This window comes from Cupressus sempervirens, chromosome 11 (genome assembly GCF_028749045.1).
Source record: "Cupressus sempervirens isolate cs-2001-9-10 chromosome 11, ASM2874904v1, whole genome shotgun sequence".
NCBI lineage: Eukaryota > Viridiplantae > Streptophyta > Pinopsida > Cupressales > Cupressaceae > Cupressus > Cupressus sempervirens.
Window position 1 is genome coordinate 241,423,531 of NC_143128.1, and position 13,759 is coordinate 241,437,289.

The window sequence follows — 13,759 nt, forward strand, 5'->3', positions numbered from 1 at the left end:
TGGCCAGCTTGGGGGGAGTATGAAAGTTGGGTATAAAAGAAGGCCTCTCTCCCATTTCCTCCTCACTTCTCACTTCTCCTTCTCAAGGTGTTGGTGATTTTGCAAGAGTAGATCTGCACTCTTCTTGCTTGGCAGATTCTGTGGGGGCCGAATTTTGTGGGAGCCAAATTTTGTGGGGGCCAAAATGTGTGAGAGCCAAATTTTGTGGGAGCTGAAATTTGTGGGAGCCGAATTTTGTGGGAGCCGAAATTTGTGGGAGCTGAAATTTGTGGAAGATAAAATTCTGATTTTTGCAAGATGTTGCGATTTTTGGCCCTAGGTTGGGTAATTTTATTTGGAGGTGAATTAAATGATAAATTTTTGATTTGCAAGTGGATTTGAAGTTCTTGAGGTCTAGTCCTAATTCTGAAAAGTCATTGTACAATTATTGGTTAAGGTGAATTTTCACCATCTAGAGTTGCAAGGGGTCCTTAAGCTGGCATCCTTCTTTCGTTCTAGTCTAAGGATTGCTTCCCTTGGTTCTACTTACCTTCTGGTCCACCACTCTACCATCCTATAATAGGGCAACAAGCATGGAGGACGTTAGTGCAAGTAAGAATCCCAAGCGGACAAACACTAAGAAAGACAAAGAGGATATGATGTCCAAAACACCCTTCTTCTCGAAAATGAAGAGAATAACCGACACCAATATTGGTATAGTGGACATGATATAGATGAAGGAAAGACTGAAGGAAAGACAATCCCTCTTTGCAAAAAGGATATACAAAAGTGGAATCATACATGCAACAACTTTTCCTCCTACATTGTCGTGTCTAGAATTGATTATAGAATGTGCATCCAGATTTGATCTAAATAGTAAATCCATCATTTTTGGTGAAGGGAAGAGAATGTTGACCAACATCGATGAACAAGAAATCGAAGAAGCATTCAACATTCCCCAATATAAAGGCATGATGGTTATGATGATGGACCAGGCAACCAAATAATTTCAAGATAACCAAGAGGCCTATTTCATGCACCTAAAGAAGAATTGAATTCATGAGGGAAAGAAAGGTGTTAGTAGATCATCAAGGTTCACAATGGCAGATTTCAAACCAGAATATGGTGATCTCATTGTTCTTCTTAGCTGGATCATGGGCCTAGCTCAAGGAATGCAATTTGAAAACTAGATGTACTTCTTCATTGATGAGATTGAAAAGGGGAAAAGAAGGTTTGCTGGGCCAAGATCATAAGCAAGAACTTAGAATTGCAACTCAGAACCATACAACACCAAAGGGAATTCTACATGGGCTCCTATCTGTTCTACCTAATTGCTAGATTGTACAAGAGTCAAGGACTTAAGGCCTTAAGAGAAGTTGGTAGCGAACCAGGGCAATATTTGGTACATGAATTCTATCCACAGCTCCATTTGCATAACAACATGGATTACAAGATATTTTGTGATGCCTTTGCCATGAAGACAGTAAAGGTACTACAAGGGACACTTGCTAAGAGACTTTCGCCAAAAGCAGAAGCAAGAATTCAGAAGTATGGGAGTTGTTTCATCCAATTTCCATAGTTTACATACATTAGAGTGGTAGGAAGTATAGTTTTTCTTAAGAGTCTTCCAAGATACCCACTCGACAAGGTAGTTTTAATGGAATTGGCTAGGCAACTTGAGCACTATGATAGAATAATGAGAAACGAAGGGAAAAAACGTGTTACATTCTCAATTATAATTGGCAATGATAGTTGCCCAAATTGGGCCTCCTTTGAAGCTATGGAGAAGGAATTGGAATGGTATCATCTAGGATGGTACAGAGCAAGGCAAGGATTTGATCCTAATGGTCTTATCAAGGTATCTCATGGAAATGAATTCAAGCATGTTCCCACCATATAAGACTTTTGGGCCAAGGCCAAAGATGACTTTTATGTAAGAAAGCTAGCTTTCTCTTGAGGTTGTTGGTGAACATGATGAGGGCTATCAAATGGAGAGGCCTCAATATTCTAGATCAACTAGAGGATGATGGAAATGTGCTAAGAGAAGATTATGATACAATAGAAGGAATAGAACTGAATCTAGTGGATTGGGATGATCATCAGGATCCTTCCTTGGAGGTAGTCACAAGGATAGTGGAATTGCATACCGAGTCGTGGTATAATGAAAAACTAGGGAAGCTACAAAGTCAAAGGATTCCCCTTACCTATGAGATGATGAAGCCAAAAGAGAGACAACCAAAATCAGTCGGGCAGAAGAATGAAGGAAGCAACCGGCAACAGGAAATGATTAGGAGCGGTAAGAAGAAAATTTTGGAGGTAGAGAAGGGCAAAGAACATCCTGAGCCTCCAGCCAAGAGACAACATGCAGCGCCATCAAGAGAGTATAATTGAGGCTAGAAGCCAAGAGGCCAATTCAAGTGATAAAGGGGCCACGGTGGAGGTGAGTTCTGATTTAGAATCAAGTGGCTATAGTGAGAGCACTAAGTACTCCCCTCTCTCGAAGAACTAACAAGGAAACGATATGGTAGAAACTAGTAGAGAAGAAGATGGGCCAATCGACATTGAGGCAACAAGTCAGGCACCTGAGGCCATTAGTGATTCTTTGTTAGTCGAATCGAACCTAGATTTGGGGAGATGCATTGCACCACAGTAGTAAAGGTGAATGCTTATGCCGAGAGGTGAGGTGGTAACTGCCCACATAGTTGAAGACATCTAGAGGTTAATGGAAAATGGTGATAGCGAGAACCAAAAACAAATGGCAAAAATGGTGGCAAGGGTAATCAGGAGCGACAGTGATGGTCACCAAAGGGTTCAGATTGCTATTACAACAATCAACAAGGCAGTGGATGAGATTGTGACCCAGAAATATGAGATAGTGGAACACAACTTGGGAAGGAATATAAATGATATGGAGTGTGAGGAGGTTTAGGAAGGTATAGCATCAATTAGAGAAAGGTTGAGGAAGGCAAATGAAAGAATAGTAAAGTTGGAGGCCGAGAACAAATATTGGAGAGATTGCCAGCCCATCCAAGAGTTGCACTAGGTAGCCCTTCCTCAAAGCAGCGGGAGCAACTTAGAAGAGATATTGGCTTAGCTACATGAAGTCAGGGATTGGATCCATGATACAATCCAAGATGGGCAAAATTTCTTGCCTTCCTTCATCTCAACATTTCAGTCATTAGTGGCTATTAGAGACAGGTTTAGATTATTCAAAGAGGAGTGGAAATATTTCCTTCACATCAAAGATTTGGCTATTCCTAGGCTACAAGTGTTCATTGGGTTACCAGAGGCATATTTGCAAAGGGCCATGTTGGTTGATGAGAGAGGATTGAGTATAGTTGAATCTTGGTTTATTGCACTAACTACCAGATTTAGAACACTTGAAGAAGTACATAATGAGATTGCATGGCACAACCCAAGTGTTGACACTTCCATTTCAACCATGATGAGCGACGTTGGGGTGGCACTTGATTTTGAGGATATCAAAGAGGAGGATGTCAACAAGATAGATTTTGGATTGAGGTTGGTTGAGTTAGGAAAGGTTGCTATCAAAAAGAAGAATTTGGGCACCCTTTCCTCTCTCAATGCTTTTATTGGATTTGCGAAAGAATATGAGAAGGATCATGAAAGGATACTACAAGCACCAAGCAACATGGTGAAATCAGCGAAACTTGGGATGAAGCACACACCTTGTCCTCCTATGGAAGAAGTTAACGAAAGGCTAGCTAAGTTCATTGCCTTAGCTAAGAAAATGAAAGAAAAGGGAAGAGTTATATTAGAAGATCATTTGATGTAAGCCCAAGTGGAAAATTTCCTCTTTCTTCTAGAATAGGACAAGTGTCTATTTATGATTGGCCACCATTTTGGTGCCTTCTCATTTGTTGCCACTTTTTACACTTTTTTCATTGGTCCATTGATGAGGTGGCAACTTATCATTAGCTGATGGGGTGGCAACCCTAATTAGGGTTTTTAGTATCCAATCTGGATCGTTGATCTTGTTTTGATCTCCACCGTCCATTGTATTTCTGGTCCCTATATAAGGCCATTTGCTCTCATTTGTAAAGTGTTGGAGAAATTGTTGTGAAGACAATACCAAAATTGCTCTCTTCTTCATTGTTGTGATTTGCATGTTGATTAAGAACATTTGGGGTTATTGCATGTTTTCTACTTCCACACAGTTAGATTTCTTTTCAAGTTGTTGAAGCAAATTTCATTTCAAGTTGTTTAAGCAAGAGTAAAGTAGATGGATAGTTGTATGGTAGCATTGGTAAATGTTTGATAGGGATCAATACTAGACCACTAGCATCCTAGGGGCTGGTTGGGAAGCTTTGTGTGGCAAACTAGTTTATTAAATTCCTTCGAATCATTGCACTTGTGGAAGTGAGGCCGCTAGTCAGCTCTCATTAGGTTCGATCCCCATCCATTTGCTAACCTTCCATTCATAGGAGTAGAATAGTGAGTAGCTGGGTAGTTGAAGTTTAGAGAATGAAGTTAGAGGAGTATGTCAAGTATTAGAATAAATCCATTCACCTTCCACCACCATCACTTTCCTACCAACATCATCCTCGGCAGACACATCTTCCATCATCATCACCATCAACATTATCTGCCTCCGTACATTTCACAAACCGAGCCACCATCACCTTCATCCCACCAAAGTGCAAGTCATCCTTAACAATTTGTGTAAGGCGGCCTACGTGATTAACAATGAATCATATCAATAAAACTGAGTGAGTATCCACAAGTGTAAGGAACATTGGAGTTATACTCATGTCTCATAAGCAATAACTTTTCAAGAGAGGAGTTGTATGTTTGATATCCCATATCGAATATCCAAATCCTAATATGTTATGTAAGTGATACAAAACTCGCATCAACAGTAAGGAGCCAATAACTCATTTCATACTCTATCTATCAAGTACTCCTCTCTACAGATTGCATAAAATGATATGCTCTAATTTTCTCAAGTTGCGAACATTTATCAACCTGTCATAGCGTTCTTTCTCTTAGACTTGCAAATTTCATTGTTTCGTGCTCCCATACTTTGATATGCATGAGGAATGAGATGCTCAATTCTGTATAAATATCTCTTTGCTCGCATATACATGAGTTTTCATTATCGCCAATCACGAGCCATTCACATGCACAATCCTTCACCAGGTTAATAACTATCTTAGAAATATGTAGTTTGGACTCAAACATTAACCTCTTTTAAAAAGGTTAATGGTTAATGATTTAGTTTGGAAAACATGTTTTCACCCCCAAACATTAACCTTTTTAAAAGGTTAATTTTGCCCGCTTATCTTAACCTCTTTTTAGAAGGTTAATCTTGCAAGCTTTTCTTAACCTCTTTTTTTTTTTTTGAAAGAGAGGTTAATGGTTAATGATTCAATTGAAAATACACATTTTTGGTTCCTTCATTAACCTGCGACAACTTTTGGCTTGGAAGGTGGATTTTGAAAATTCGAAGTGCTTGGCAGAGCTGAGAACGAGTTGAAGATATTAAAATCATGAGACTGCCAAGAGTTGGATAAGTCTTCAAAACTTTAAAAAAATTGAATTTTTATGTCTCCTGCACGTTTTGATCGAAAATTTTGAAATTTGGGTATGATAAATACCAGGGCAATAGGATGGAAGGTCCTGGGGCTAGACCTCTTGGGTTGATGACAATAATGATGCTCTAGCATAATTTGTTACTTTCTATGCTCTGTAATTAACTTTCAAACTTGAATTCTTATTGTTCCTTTTTTGATTGTTGATACCCTTATTGGTAATATAAAAAAAAAAATTAAAAAATCATAATTTTAAAATTATAATTAATAGTTTTCCTAAAATTTATTAACTTAATTATATTATTTTTTTAACAAAATAAATACACTTAATATAATATAACTATAGTCTAATCTTATTTTTTATAATTCAAAAAATTTATTTGTAGATAATAATTTTAAAGTTTTAGTAAGATAAATATTCATTTTTGTCTATTCATTAAATAGTCTTTAAAAAGTATATAGATAATAAAATTAAAAAACTAAAATATTATATCTTTCAAACCATTCAAAATTTCTGTTGTATTTATATTTTTTCCAATATCCCTATCATAGATGCATTCATCCAAATCATTGAAAATTTAATATATAAGCGTTAATCATATGATTGACAATATTTTTATAAACTTAATTTTAATATAGTTATAAATTCATAAAAATTAACTTAATATTCTTATATAATTATAATCAAATATATTTCATAATACATACACATTAATCTTTAAAAAATAAAAATTCAACTAAATATATATAATATCTAGAACCAATATTAAAATATTAATTTTACATATTCACATATTATATTTCTAATTAATAATACATACCATTTTATTACACTTCTTTTGAATTGGGAGGGACTCGTGTTCAAAGAGAGCTTTTGTTTATTAACTTTGTTATATTCATAATAATAATTAGCTGAACTAGTTAATTTCTTGTTTTGCCAGTTGACTTATCTCACTAATATATTTGGTGAATTTTGACAAGAATTTCCAACGGAGAAGACGCATCTTGTGACTTTAGTGTATTTTTCTGATTGTTTTTTCATCTCGCCACTATGAATGTTAACGTGGAATGCATTCCTTTCCAACCTTTCGGAGATAAATTTCTTCGCTTCGAGCATGAGCTCTACGACTCTTATAGAATCTTCTAGCGAGGGGATGATCAGGTTGCATTCCAGGGATAGTTGTGCCTAACATTTGCACAAGCAATGCCTCAACAACCGTGTTATCAATTATTATTCCAGTTTTTGATTTGACAGATTTTCAACACCGCCCAATATCTGGGCGCCTGTTAAACCCGCTTTGCACATCCTGCAGCAACATGGGAAGCTTACAATGAAGTGTGCCTCTGCAATAGCTCTTGCAAAATTAAGAAAATTGTTCTTCCAAAGAGGTCACGTGGAAAAATAAAACAGAACTATCTCATTCAGATGCCAAAGACGTTGAATCCTTGGAATTCAGGAACAAGGGTTTCAGATACATAACCGCCAATAGGAGAATAAGGTATCGAACCTTGTTTTTTGGCATTCAAATTGAAAAATTCATTGAGTTAAAATTTAGTTAAAATAACTTGAAGATAAATATTACAAATTCTTTGTTTCCCCCATGGATTGATTAATTCCTGAGAACATATTATTTAATCTCCTTATGCAAATGTCTGTCACACAAAATCTATCTATGCATATTAAAGTACTGCAGCAAATTGGTAGAATTCAAAATATTAGATGTATTTTCCATCTATAGATTGATTTTAGATGGAGTCCATTTTATGTCCTGTGAGCTTGTACTAGATTTACAGCAAAGAGGAAATCTGGGATTTAGCTTTTTAGGCGTGAGTCTTTTGCCTTCAAAATCAAACCAAGCATTTCATTATTTATGCATTTGAAATAATAATGAGAAAAATGTTCCTTTTTTTGAAATGATAATTAAAAAAAAAAGGGGAAAAAGAGTCTTCCCTCATTTATCTTGTGTAATTAAGATCCTGCATTAAAAGTGAGAGCTATTGATTTACTCCCTGAGTGTTTCAATTAAATGTTGACTGACTGCCATTTGGTGAGACAATCCAGCATAGTAAAAGTGTGAGGCTCTCCGAACATTTTTAATAACAATTAACTACTGACTCTGATTTGACTGTTTTATTACCTTTCCGCTTGGAGAAACATATTTAATTATGATTAACTAGCAAATCGCGCTACTGTGATATTTGTATATTATTTGTTTTGGGGTGAGCCTTTCTACTTTGCATGATCTGCTTTAAATTGAGTACTTTTAAGACTTTGTGAGAAGGGATGCATACATGATATTTATACTGGCAGACTAGATTGGTGCAATGGTAAGGAGGCCAATTGAATTTCTCGCAATAAACTCTAAAAGGGTTGTGCGCATATTTATAATGAATTTTTTTTTTTAATGATTTTCTAAAATTCGGAAAAGGGCAATGAAGTATCTGCAAGAATCACTGCTAAATGAAGTTATGATAAGCCTGCATTTAAAGATGGTGCTTAGTGTTTCTATCTGCATTTAAGTATATCTTCACCATATGAAAATTAATTTTTTTCATTGGCCTCATCTTTTCATAAATAGTAATTGCCATCTATTATCCTCTTAAATCTCCACTCTCTTGGGTGGCTCACTTATTCCCTTCTCTTATGTGGGTTGTGGGTTAAGAACTTCAAAGGCAACTGTATAAGTTTTAGCATGTTAATACCAAATGTTATCTGGTGCTTTCGCATCTTGCTTGTGCATGTTTGTATACATGTGTCCTGTAGTAAGACCATCAATAGGCAATGGAAAGTATGGTGCTTGACCTCAAAAGATTAGAATGGTTGGCAATACATTTGTAAGGAAACCAGTATGCCTTGCAATTTGAGTGTGATGGATTATGAAAGACTTTACGATATTTATGATGGCTGGTGTGCCGATGAACATTGTGAGATTGAATGATCCTAAATGATCACATCTTTTTCCTTACGCCCAAAAAAAAGCAATTGATATTTGTTTGAAACTTTGATGACATTGTACTGAATGCTTTGTGGCAAAAGACTGAATTATATGACATAGCACATAATGTCAACAAATAGGAAGATAATAATGTTTGACTGAATTTGAAATTTAAGACAGAAAGTACAGGGGGAAATCAATCTCAAAGCATCATCAAAGGGTAACGAAATCATTTGGTAGAGCAAACCATGTTAACACATAAGAATGTACTGATGATGTTGACGATATTAATGTCGACGAAAGGCTAAACTTGGCCTATTAGACTGCAAATGTACAATGAAAATGATGGTAACAGGGAATGTAGGTGGCACTACAACAACTTCAAGAAAGATAAAAAACAAAAGACATAGGTAATAGGTCTGGAAAGAAAATTGCTTCCCAAATTCAGTCAATTGTAAAATCTTACTTCACTTGGCCACATCAGAGTAGGGACATTGGAGGCACAAACTACAGATCGATAGCTCATTAATGAAGCATTCAAAGCATGAGTTAGCTATTGACAGGAAGTTCAGGATCAGAACCCAAGAAACCTAGTACAGGAAGAGGAAGATAAAACAGGGGTTTTAGAAGACTGTATAACAGATTTAAGGGAATCTATGTAGAGATAAAATTAGTCTCCTCGCTGTAAAGGGTAAACTGTAATTAATGACATGCAACCAGTGGTTCACAATTGTGAACAAGTGAATTGAAAATAACAGAAAAGAAAATGCTCATAATATAACTCCTTCGAGTAAGGTATTTATATGTTGTAACACACCAAAAATGTTTGTGAATTTAATTTGTTGTTCAGACTATCTCCAAGAAATTTGCGTAGCATCTATCCTTACATCTGGGATTTACTAAACAAACTTGCTACGTAATGTAAGTTAATTAAGATATTTGTTAGACACTAGAAATCAGTGTCTTTACAGTCTGACCTGGTATGTCCATTATAATGAAAGCTATAAATTAATCACTTTAAGAGTCAGCTAAAGGCGGTTACCCTAATACATTTTAAGTTTTTAATTTCATTCACCTTGGAAAGTAGTCATAAAAGTTCGTTTGATGGAAGCTCTAGAATACTCTTCCATATAAAGTATCTGATCATAGAAAGTAGTCATAAAAGGTCATTTGATGGCAGCTCTAAAATACTATTCCATAGAAGGTAGTGATGGACGATAATTGATTTAGAGTTTTTCACTTCATTCATCCTGGAAAGTAGTCATAAAAGTTAATTTGATGGAAGCTCTAAAATACTATTCCATAGATGGTATCTGATCCTAGAAAGTAGTCATAAAAGTTCATTTGATGGCAACTCTAAAATACTATTCCATAGAAGGTAGTGACAGACCATAGAAGAGTCACCTTTGCGGGGGAGATCCGTCAACAACTAATTACTGAGAACTACATAACATTTCAGCTATCATCACAGGATTTAATTCACACTGTAGAAATGAGGCACAATTTTGGATCTTATTCATTTTAATAGCCTGGTCATGCTAATGATGCATCAAACTGCATGTTTCATCTATGGCCAGTGTCGAATGTTCAGGTGTATATTTTAAGTATTCATCCTAAGCTTCTAGAGTTTAATTTGTAAAACATGATTTTCTAGCCTCAGGATCTGGTGGAGATATTTCCGAGTCCTTAGGGATTTTTTTTAATTCTGTAGAAAGTGTTGAGGTTCTGGGATAACTGATAAGCATGATTTGCTGGTCAACCTATGATTCCCAGCCGTAACCCTATGACAAAAGTTTTCCAATTATGCCACTTTGGGTGCAGCTGCCATATCTCTTGCTCTAGTTCTAACTTCTAGGTGACCCTTGCCTACAAGTTATTGAGGATTTCTTAGGTAATACTTAGCCTTAGACCCAAAAACTAATTGCTTCAGTCTGGATTGAAGTAGAGATAAACATCTCCAAAAATGTGTCAGATGACATTGGCACAAGTCAGAGGACCACGCGTGGAAATAACTTGTGGACTATGAGCATATAGCATTCAGATAAATGCTTCCCAGTAGCCCATGTTGCCCTAGATTGCCAAGCAGGTAAACCAAATCTATCCATAAAGGCCAAATGTTGAGTAACATGGATCTTTTTTGTAAATGTAATAATATGTCCATTGTGATTGATATGTTCCAAATGCAGATTTGGATCTCATATAAAAATGAGATGAGGAGACATGTCTCATCCAAGGTTTAATCATCATTTAATTAATACATATATTTCATAATAATAAATAGTAAAATATATATATATATATTATATACTATAATATATATAATAATATATATTATTATTACATGAATACGCATATATCAAAATGATGATTTCCCAATAACAACAAGGTATCTCAGATCGACTTTATCTGACTGAAGCTACAACTTGAACACTCCCTCTTAGCTAGGGAGGATTTGTAGAACACCTTGTGCTCTCAAGTATATGAAGAGATATTGTCTCAGTATGATATTCCTGGAATGACATATATAAGGATATCAACATCAACACACACACACACATATTACATATGGAATTTGCTTCAATTCATTATGAGACTAAATTTCTCAACACTCCCTCTTTAGCAAGGAGAGAATTTCAGCAATTATAATACAAAATTTGAATACCACCTTAAGTGTGACCTATGATAGATTTAAGCTATGGTGCTTGGCAAGATTTGGCCCGAAGAACCATAACAAATTAATTTTCATGGTGTCCGACAAAATCCGGCCTGAAGAACCATGATAACACTTGCTCCAACTCATTTTGGTGTTAGGAGATAGGCCAACTATTGATAAGGTGGCTTGGCAAGATTTGGCCCGAAGAACCATAACAAATTAATTTTCATGGTGTCCGACAAAATCCGGCCTGAAGAACCATGATAACACTTGCTCCAACTCATTTTGGTGTTAGGAGATAGGCCAACTATTGATAAGGTCGTCACCTTACAATGGTTACCTTATGGTTGATACGTTTGTTATCATGAATTCCAACACTCTGGGACAACAACTTGATGAAGTCTATCATGATAACAGGTCTACCATTTATAAGATCGTCATCTTACAATGGTTACCTTCTATTTATATATGTCAATGAAAGATTGTCACCTTTCATTACATGTCATATGTGAAATAGTAACCACCATGAACCAAGTCAGAGGATGGTACAAAGGCTTTCACCTCAATTCTATATCATAGAGAAGAATACATTACAATAAATTTTACTTAAGAATTTCTCCTCATAGAGAAGATATCATTTACAAAGGATTGCACCTCGAAATTCTCCCTTTGAACATCGATCCTGGGAAGTTAGGTCCTCTAGTTACTTCCTCAGAAGCTCTCTTCACCCAAAGATGCCTGTCAAACTCACTTTGAATTTGATATCAATCTTCTGATTTTCTAGTGGTAAGTCAATACTTGTTCATGATTCACTCAAGAGTAAGCACATCAAAATCATGCAGTCACACACAGGTATTTCTAGACTCCCCCTGAGTATCAATCTTCTAAGCTGTTGCGTTGCTTTCGAAGAAGTGTAATTCTCCCTCTTAATGTAGAAGAATCTCATAATCTCAATCATCAAAGATGTTTTCTTTAAGAGCCTTACTTTATCCATCTTGATCATTAGGGTCTTTGGAGTTACTATCATTAGATTGAGTCTGTACAAAATTTGGTAGCATATGTAAAGCAGCAATCTTCTTTTCCTGTAAGAATATCTTCAACATAAAGGAAAAGATCAAGGCAAACAACTCTTATAGTATGTATAGAATTACAAATAAGAGAGAGACTATAAAGAGTAGATAAATGTAAAAGATAAGAATACTTATCAGCACATGAAGATTCATAAATTGTCTTCTTAGATTATTTGAGAATGGAACATCTCCCCTCTAAATAAGGTTCAAGTGGGAATGGAACATTGACTATTATTCCCCCCACAATGTAAAATTTTCACTCATTCTTATATTGTTGAACAATTTTGTATCAAATATGACAATTCCTTTCTAAGTTCCAACTTGCTATTTTCATCCATTGAAGGTTCAAACATTCATTTAGCTTAACAGTAGAAGCAAACATGTCCTTCCATTTTCTCAAATTTGTCCACAACATGCCAATATCTTGATTGAGTATAATTGTGCCGCACGAATGAATCTACAACTCATACGTTGAGTTTTACTCATCAAAGAGAGATTCGTAGATGGCTCAAATGAATTCTTAAAAGCTTCATTAACAACTCAAATTTCCTTTGTTCATGCAAAGGTATTTGTTTGATCTTTTGATTAAACCTATATTATGCACATCTTGCAATCTATGTATTCCAAATTTATATCATTAGTGAACGTGGTTTACTCCCTCTGAATTAATATTATCAAGATCACCAAAGGCCGACTGAATTATATCCTCTGTATGCTCCCTCTTTTTTTAAGGTTGCCTCAATTGTCAGTCTTCCTCTGAATTTCAATCTTTTTCTTCCTGAAATAACATTCTCAGAGGAAAAGACAAAGGCACATAGCTCTTATGGTAGATACAAAAAATACAGATAAGAGAGAGACTTCATTGATTAGTTAAATAAAATAATCAAGGATGATAAATAATTTTGCATAATAATATAAGATCATTCCAATGTGATATAGATAAATATATAATTTAAATGTATGCTTTGAATATATACACATATATTCAGCCTACTATAAATTTATGTGAATTTTAATCTATGTTTTCAAATATATAATCTTTTTATCATTACCAAATATATTTAATAGTCTAGAATTCATTTAAATAACATATTCCTGATAATAAAATAGACAAATAGTACTTACCTGAGTATTACTTTCTCAATGCATGTGGTCATGGAAAGTATTTATGTTTGATATATCTTCATATATAATTATTAGCTCTTTCCTTATTCATTATTATTATTATTTATTATTTATGTTGATGCCAAATATCTTAATTTTTATCCACATGACTATTCCTTCTTATAGCCTTCATCTTGCAAAGATCACACCTCTTCATAACAATATGTTCGGCCTCTATTTTGCAAGTGATAATATTATTTGTTATCTCAGACCCTCTAATCTATTCTTGCCATACATACAATTGATTTGATTATTAGTCTTCAATTCTTGGAGATAATTTAGCTATGTATAAATCGATCATTACTCATAGTATCTTCCTTGATACAAATGTCTAATAAATATTGTCTTTCTCAAATCCCTTTATCGCCACATATCCCATTGTAGATGTTGCATTTCACCCAAGTA

At 35.1% G+C, this 13,759-nt stretch overlaps 1 long non-coding RNA gene across 1 annotated transcript in view; it reads left to right on the top strand.

Annotated features, from left to right (window-relative positions):
- Window positions 1-6,453: 6,453 nt before the first annotated feature.
- LOC149529051 (uncharacterized) overlaps window positions 6,454-13,759 on the top strand; it is a 95,002-nt gene continuing 87,696 nt past the window's right edge. Inside the window, exon 1 of the long non-coding RNA XR_016358755.1 lies at window positions 6,454-7,030. This is a non-coding gene — a long non-coding RNA (uncharacterized LOC149529051). The remainder of the gene's footprint in view (window positions 7,031-13,759) is intronic.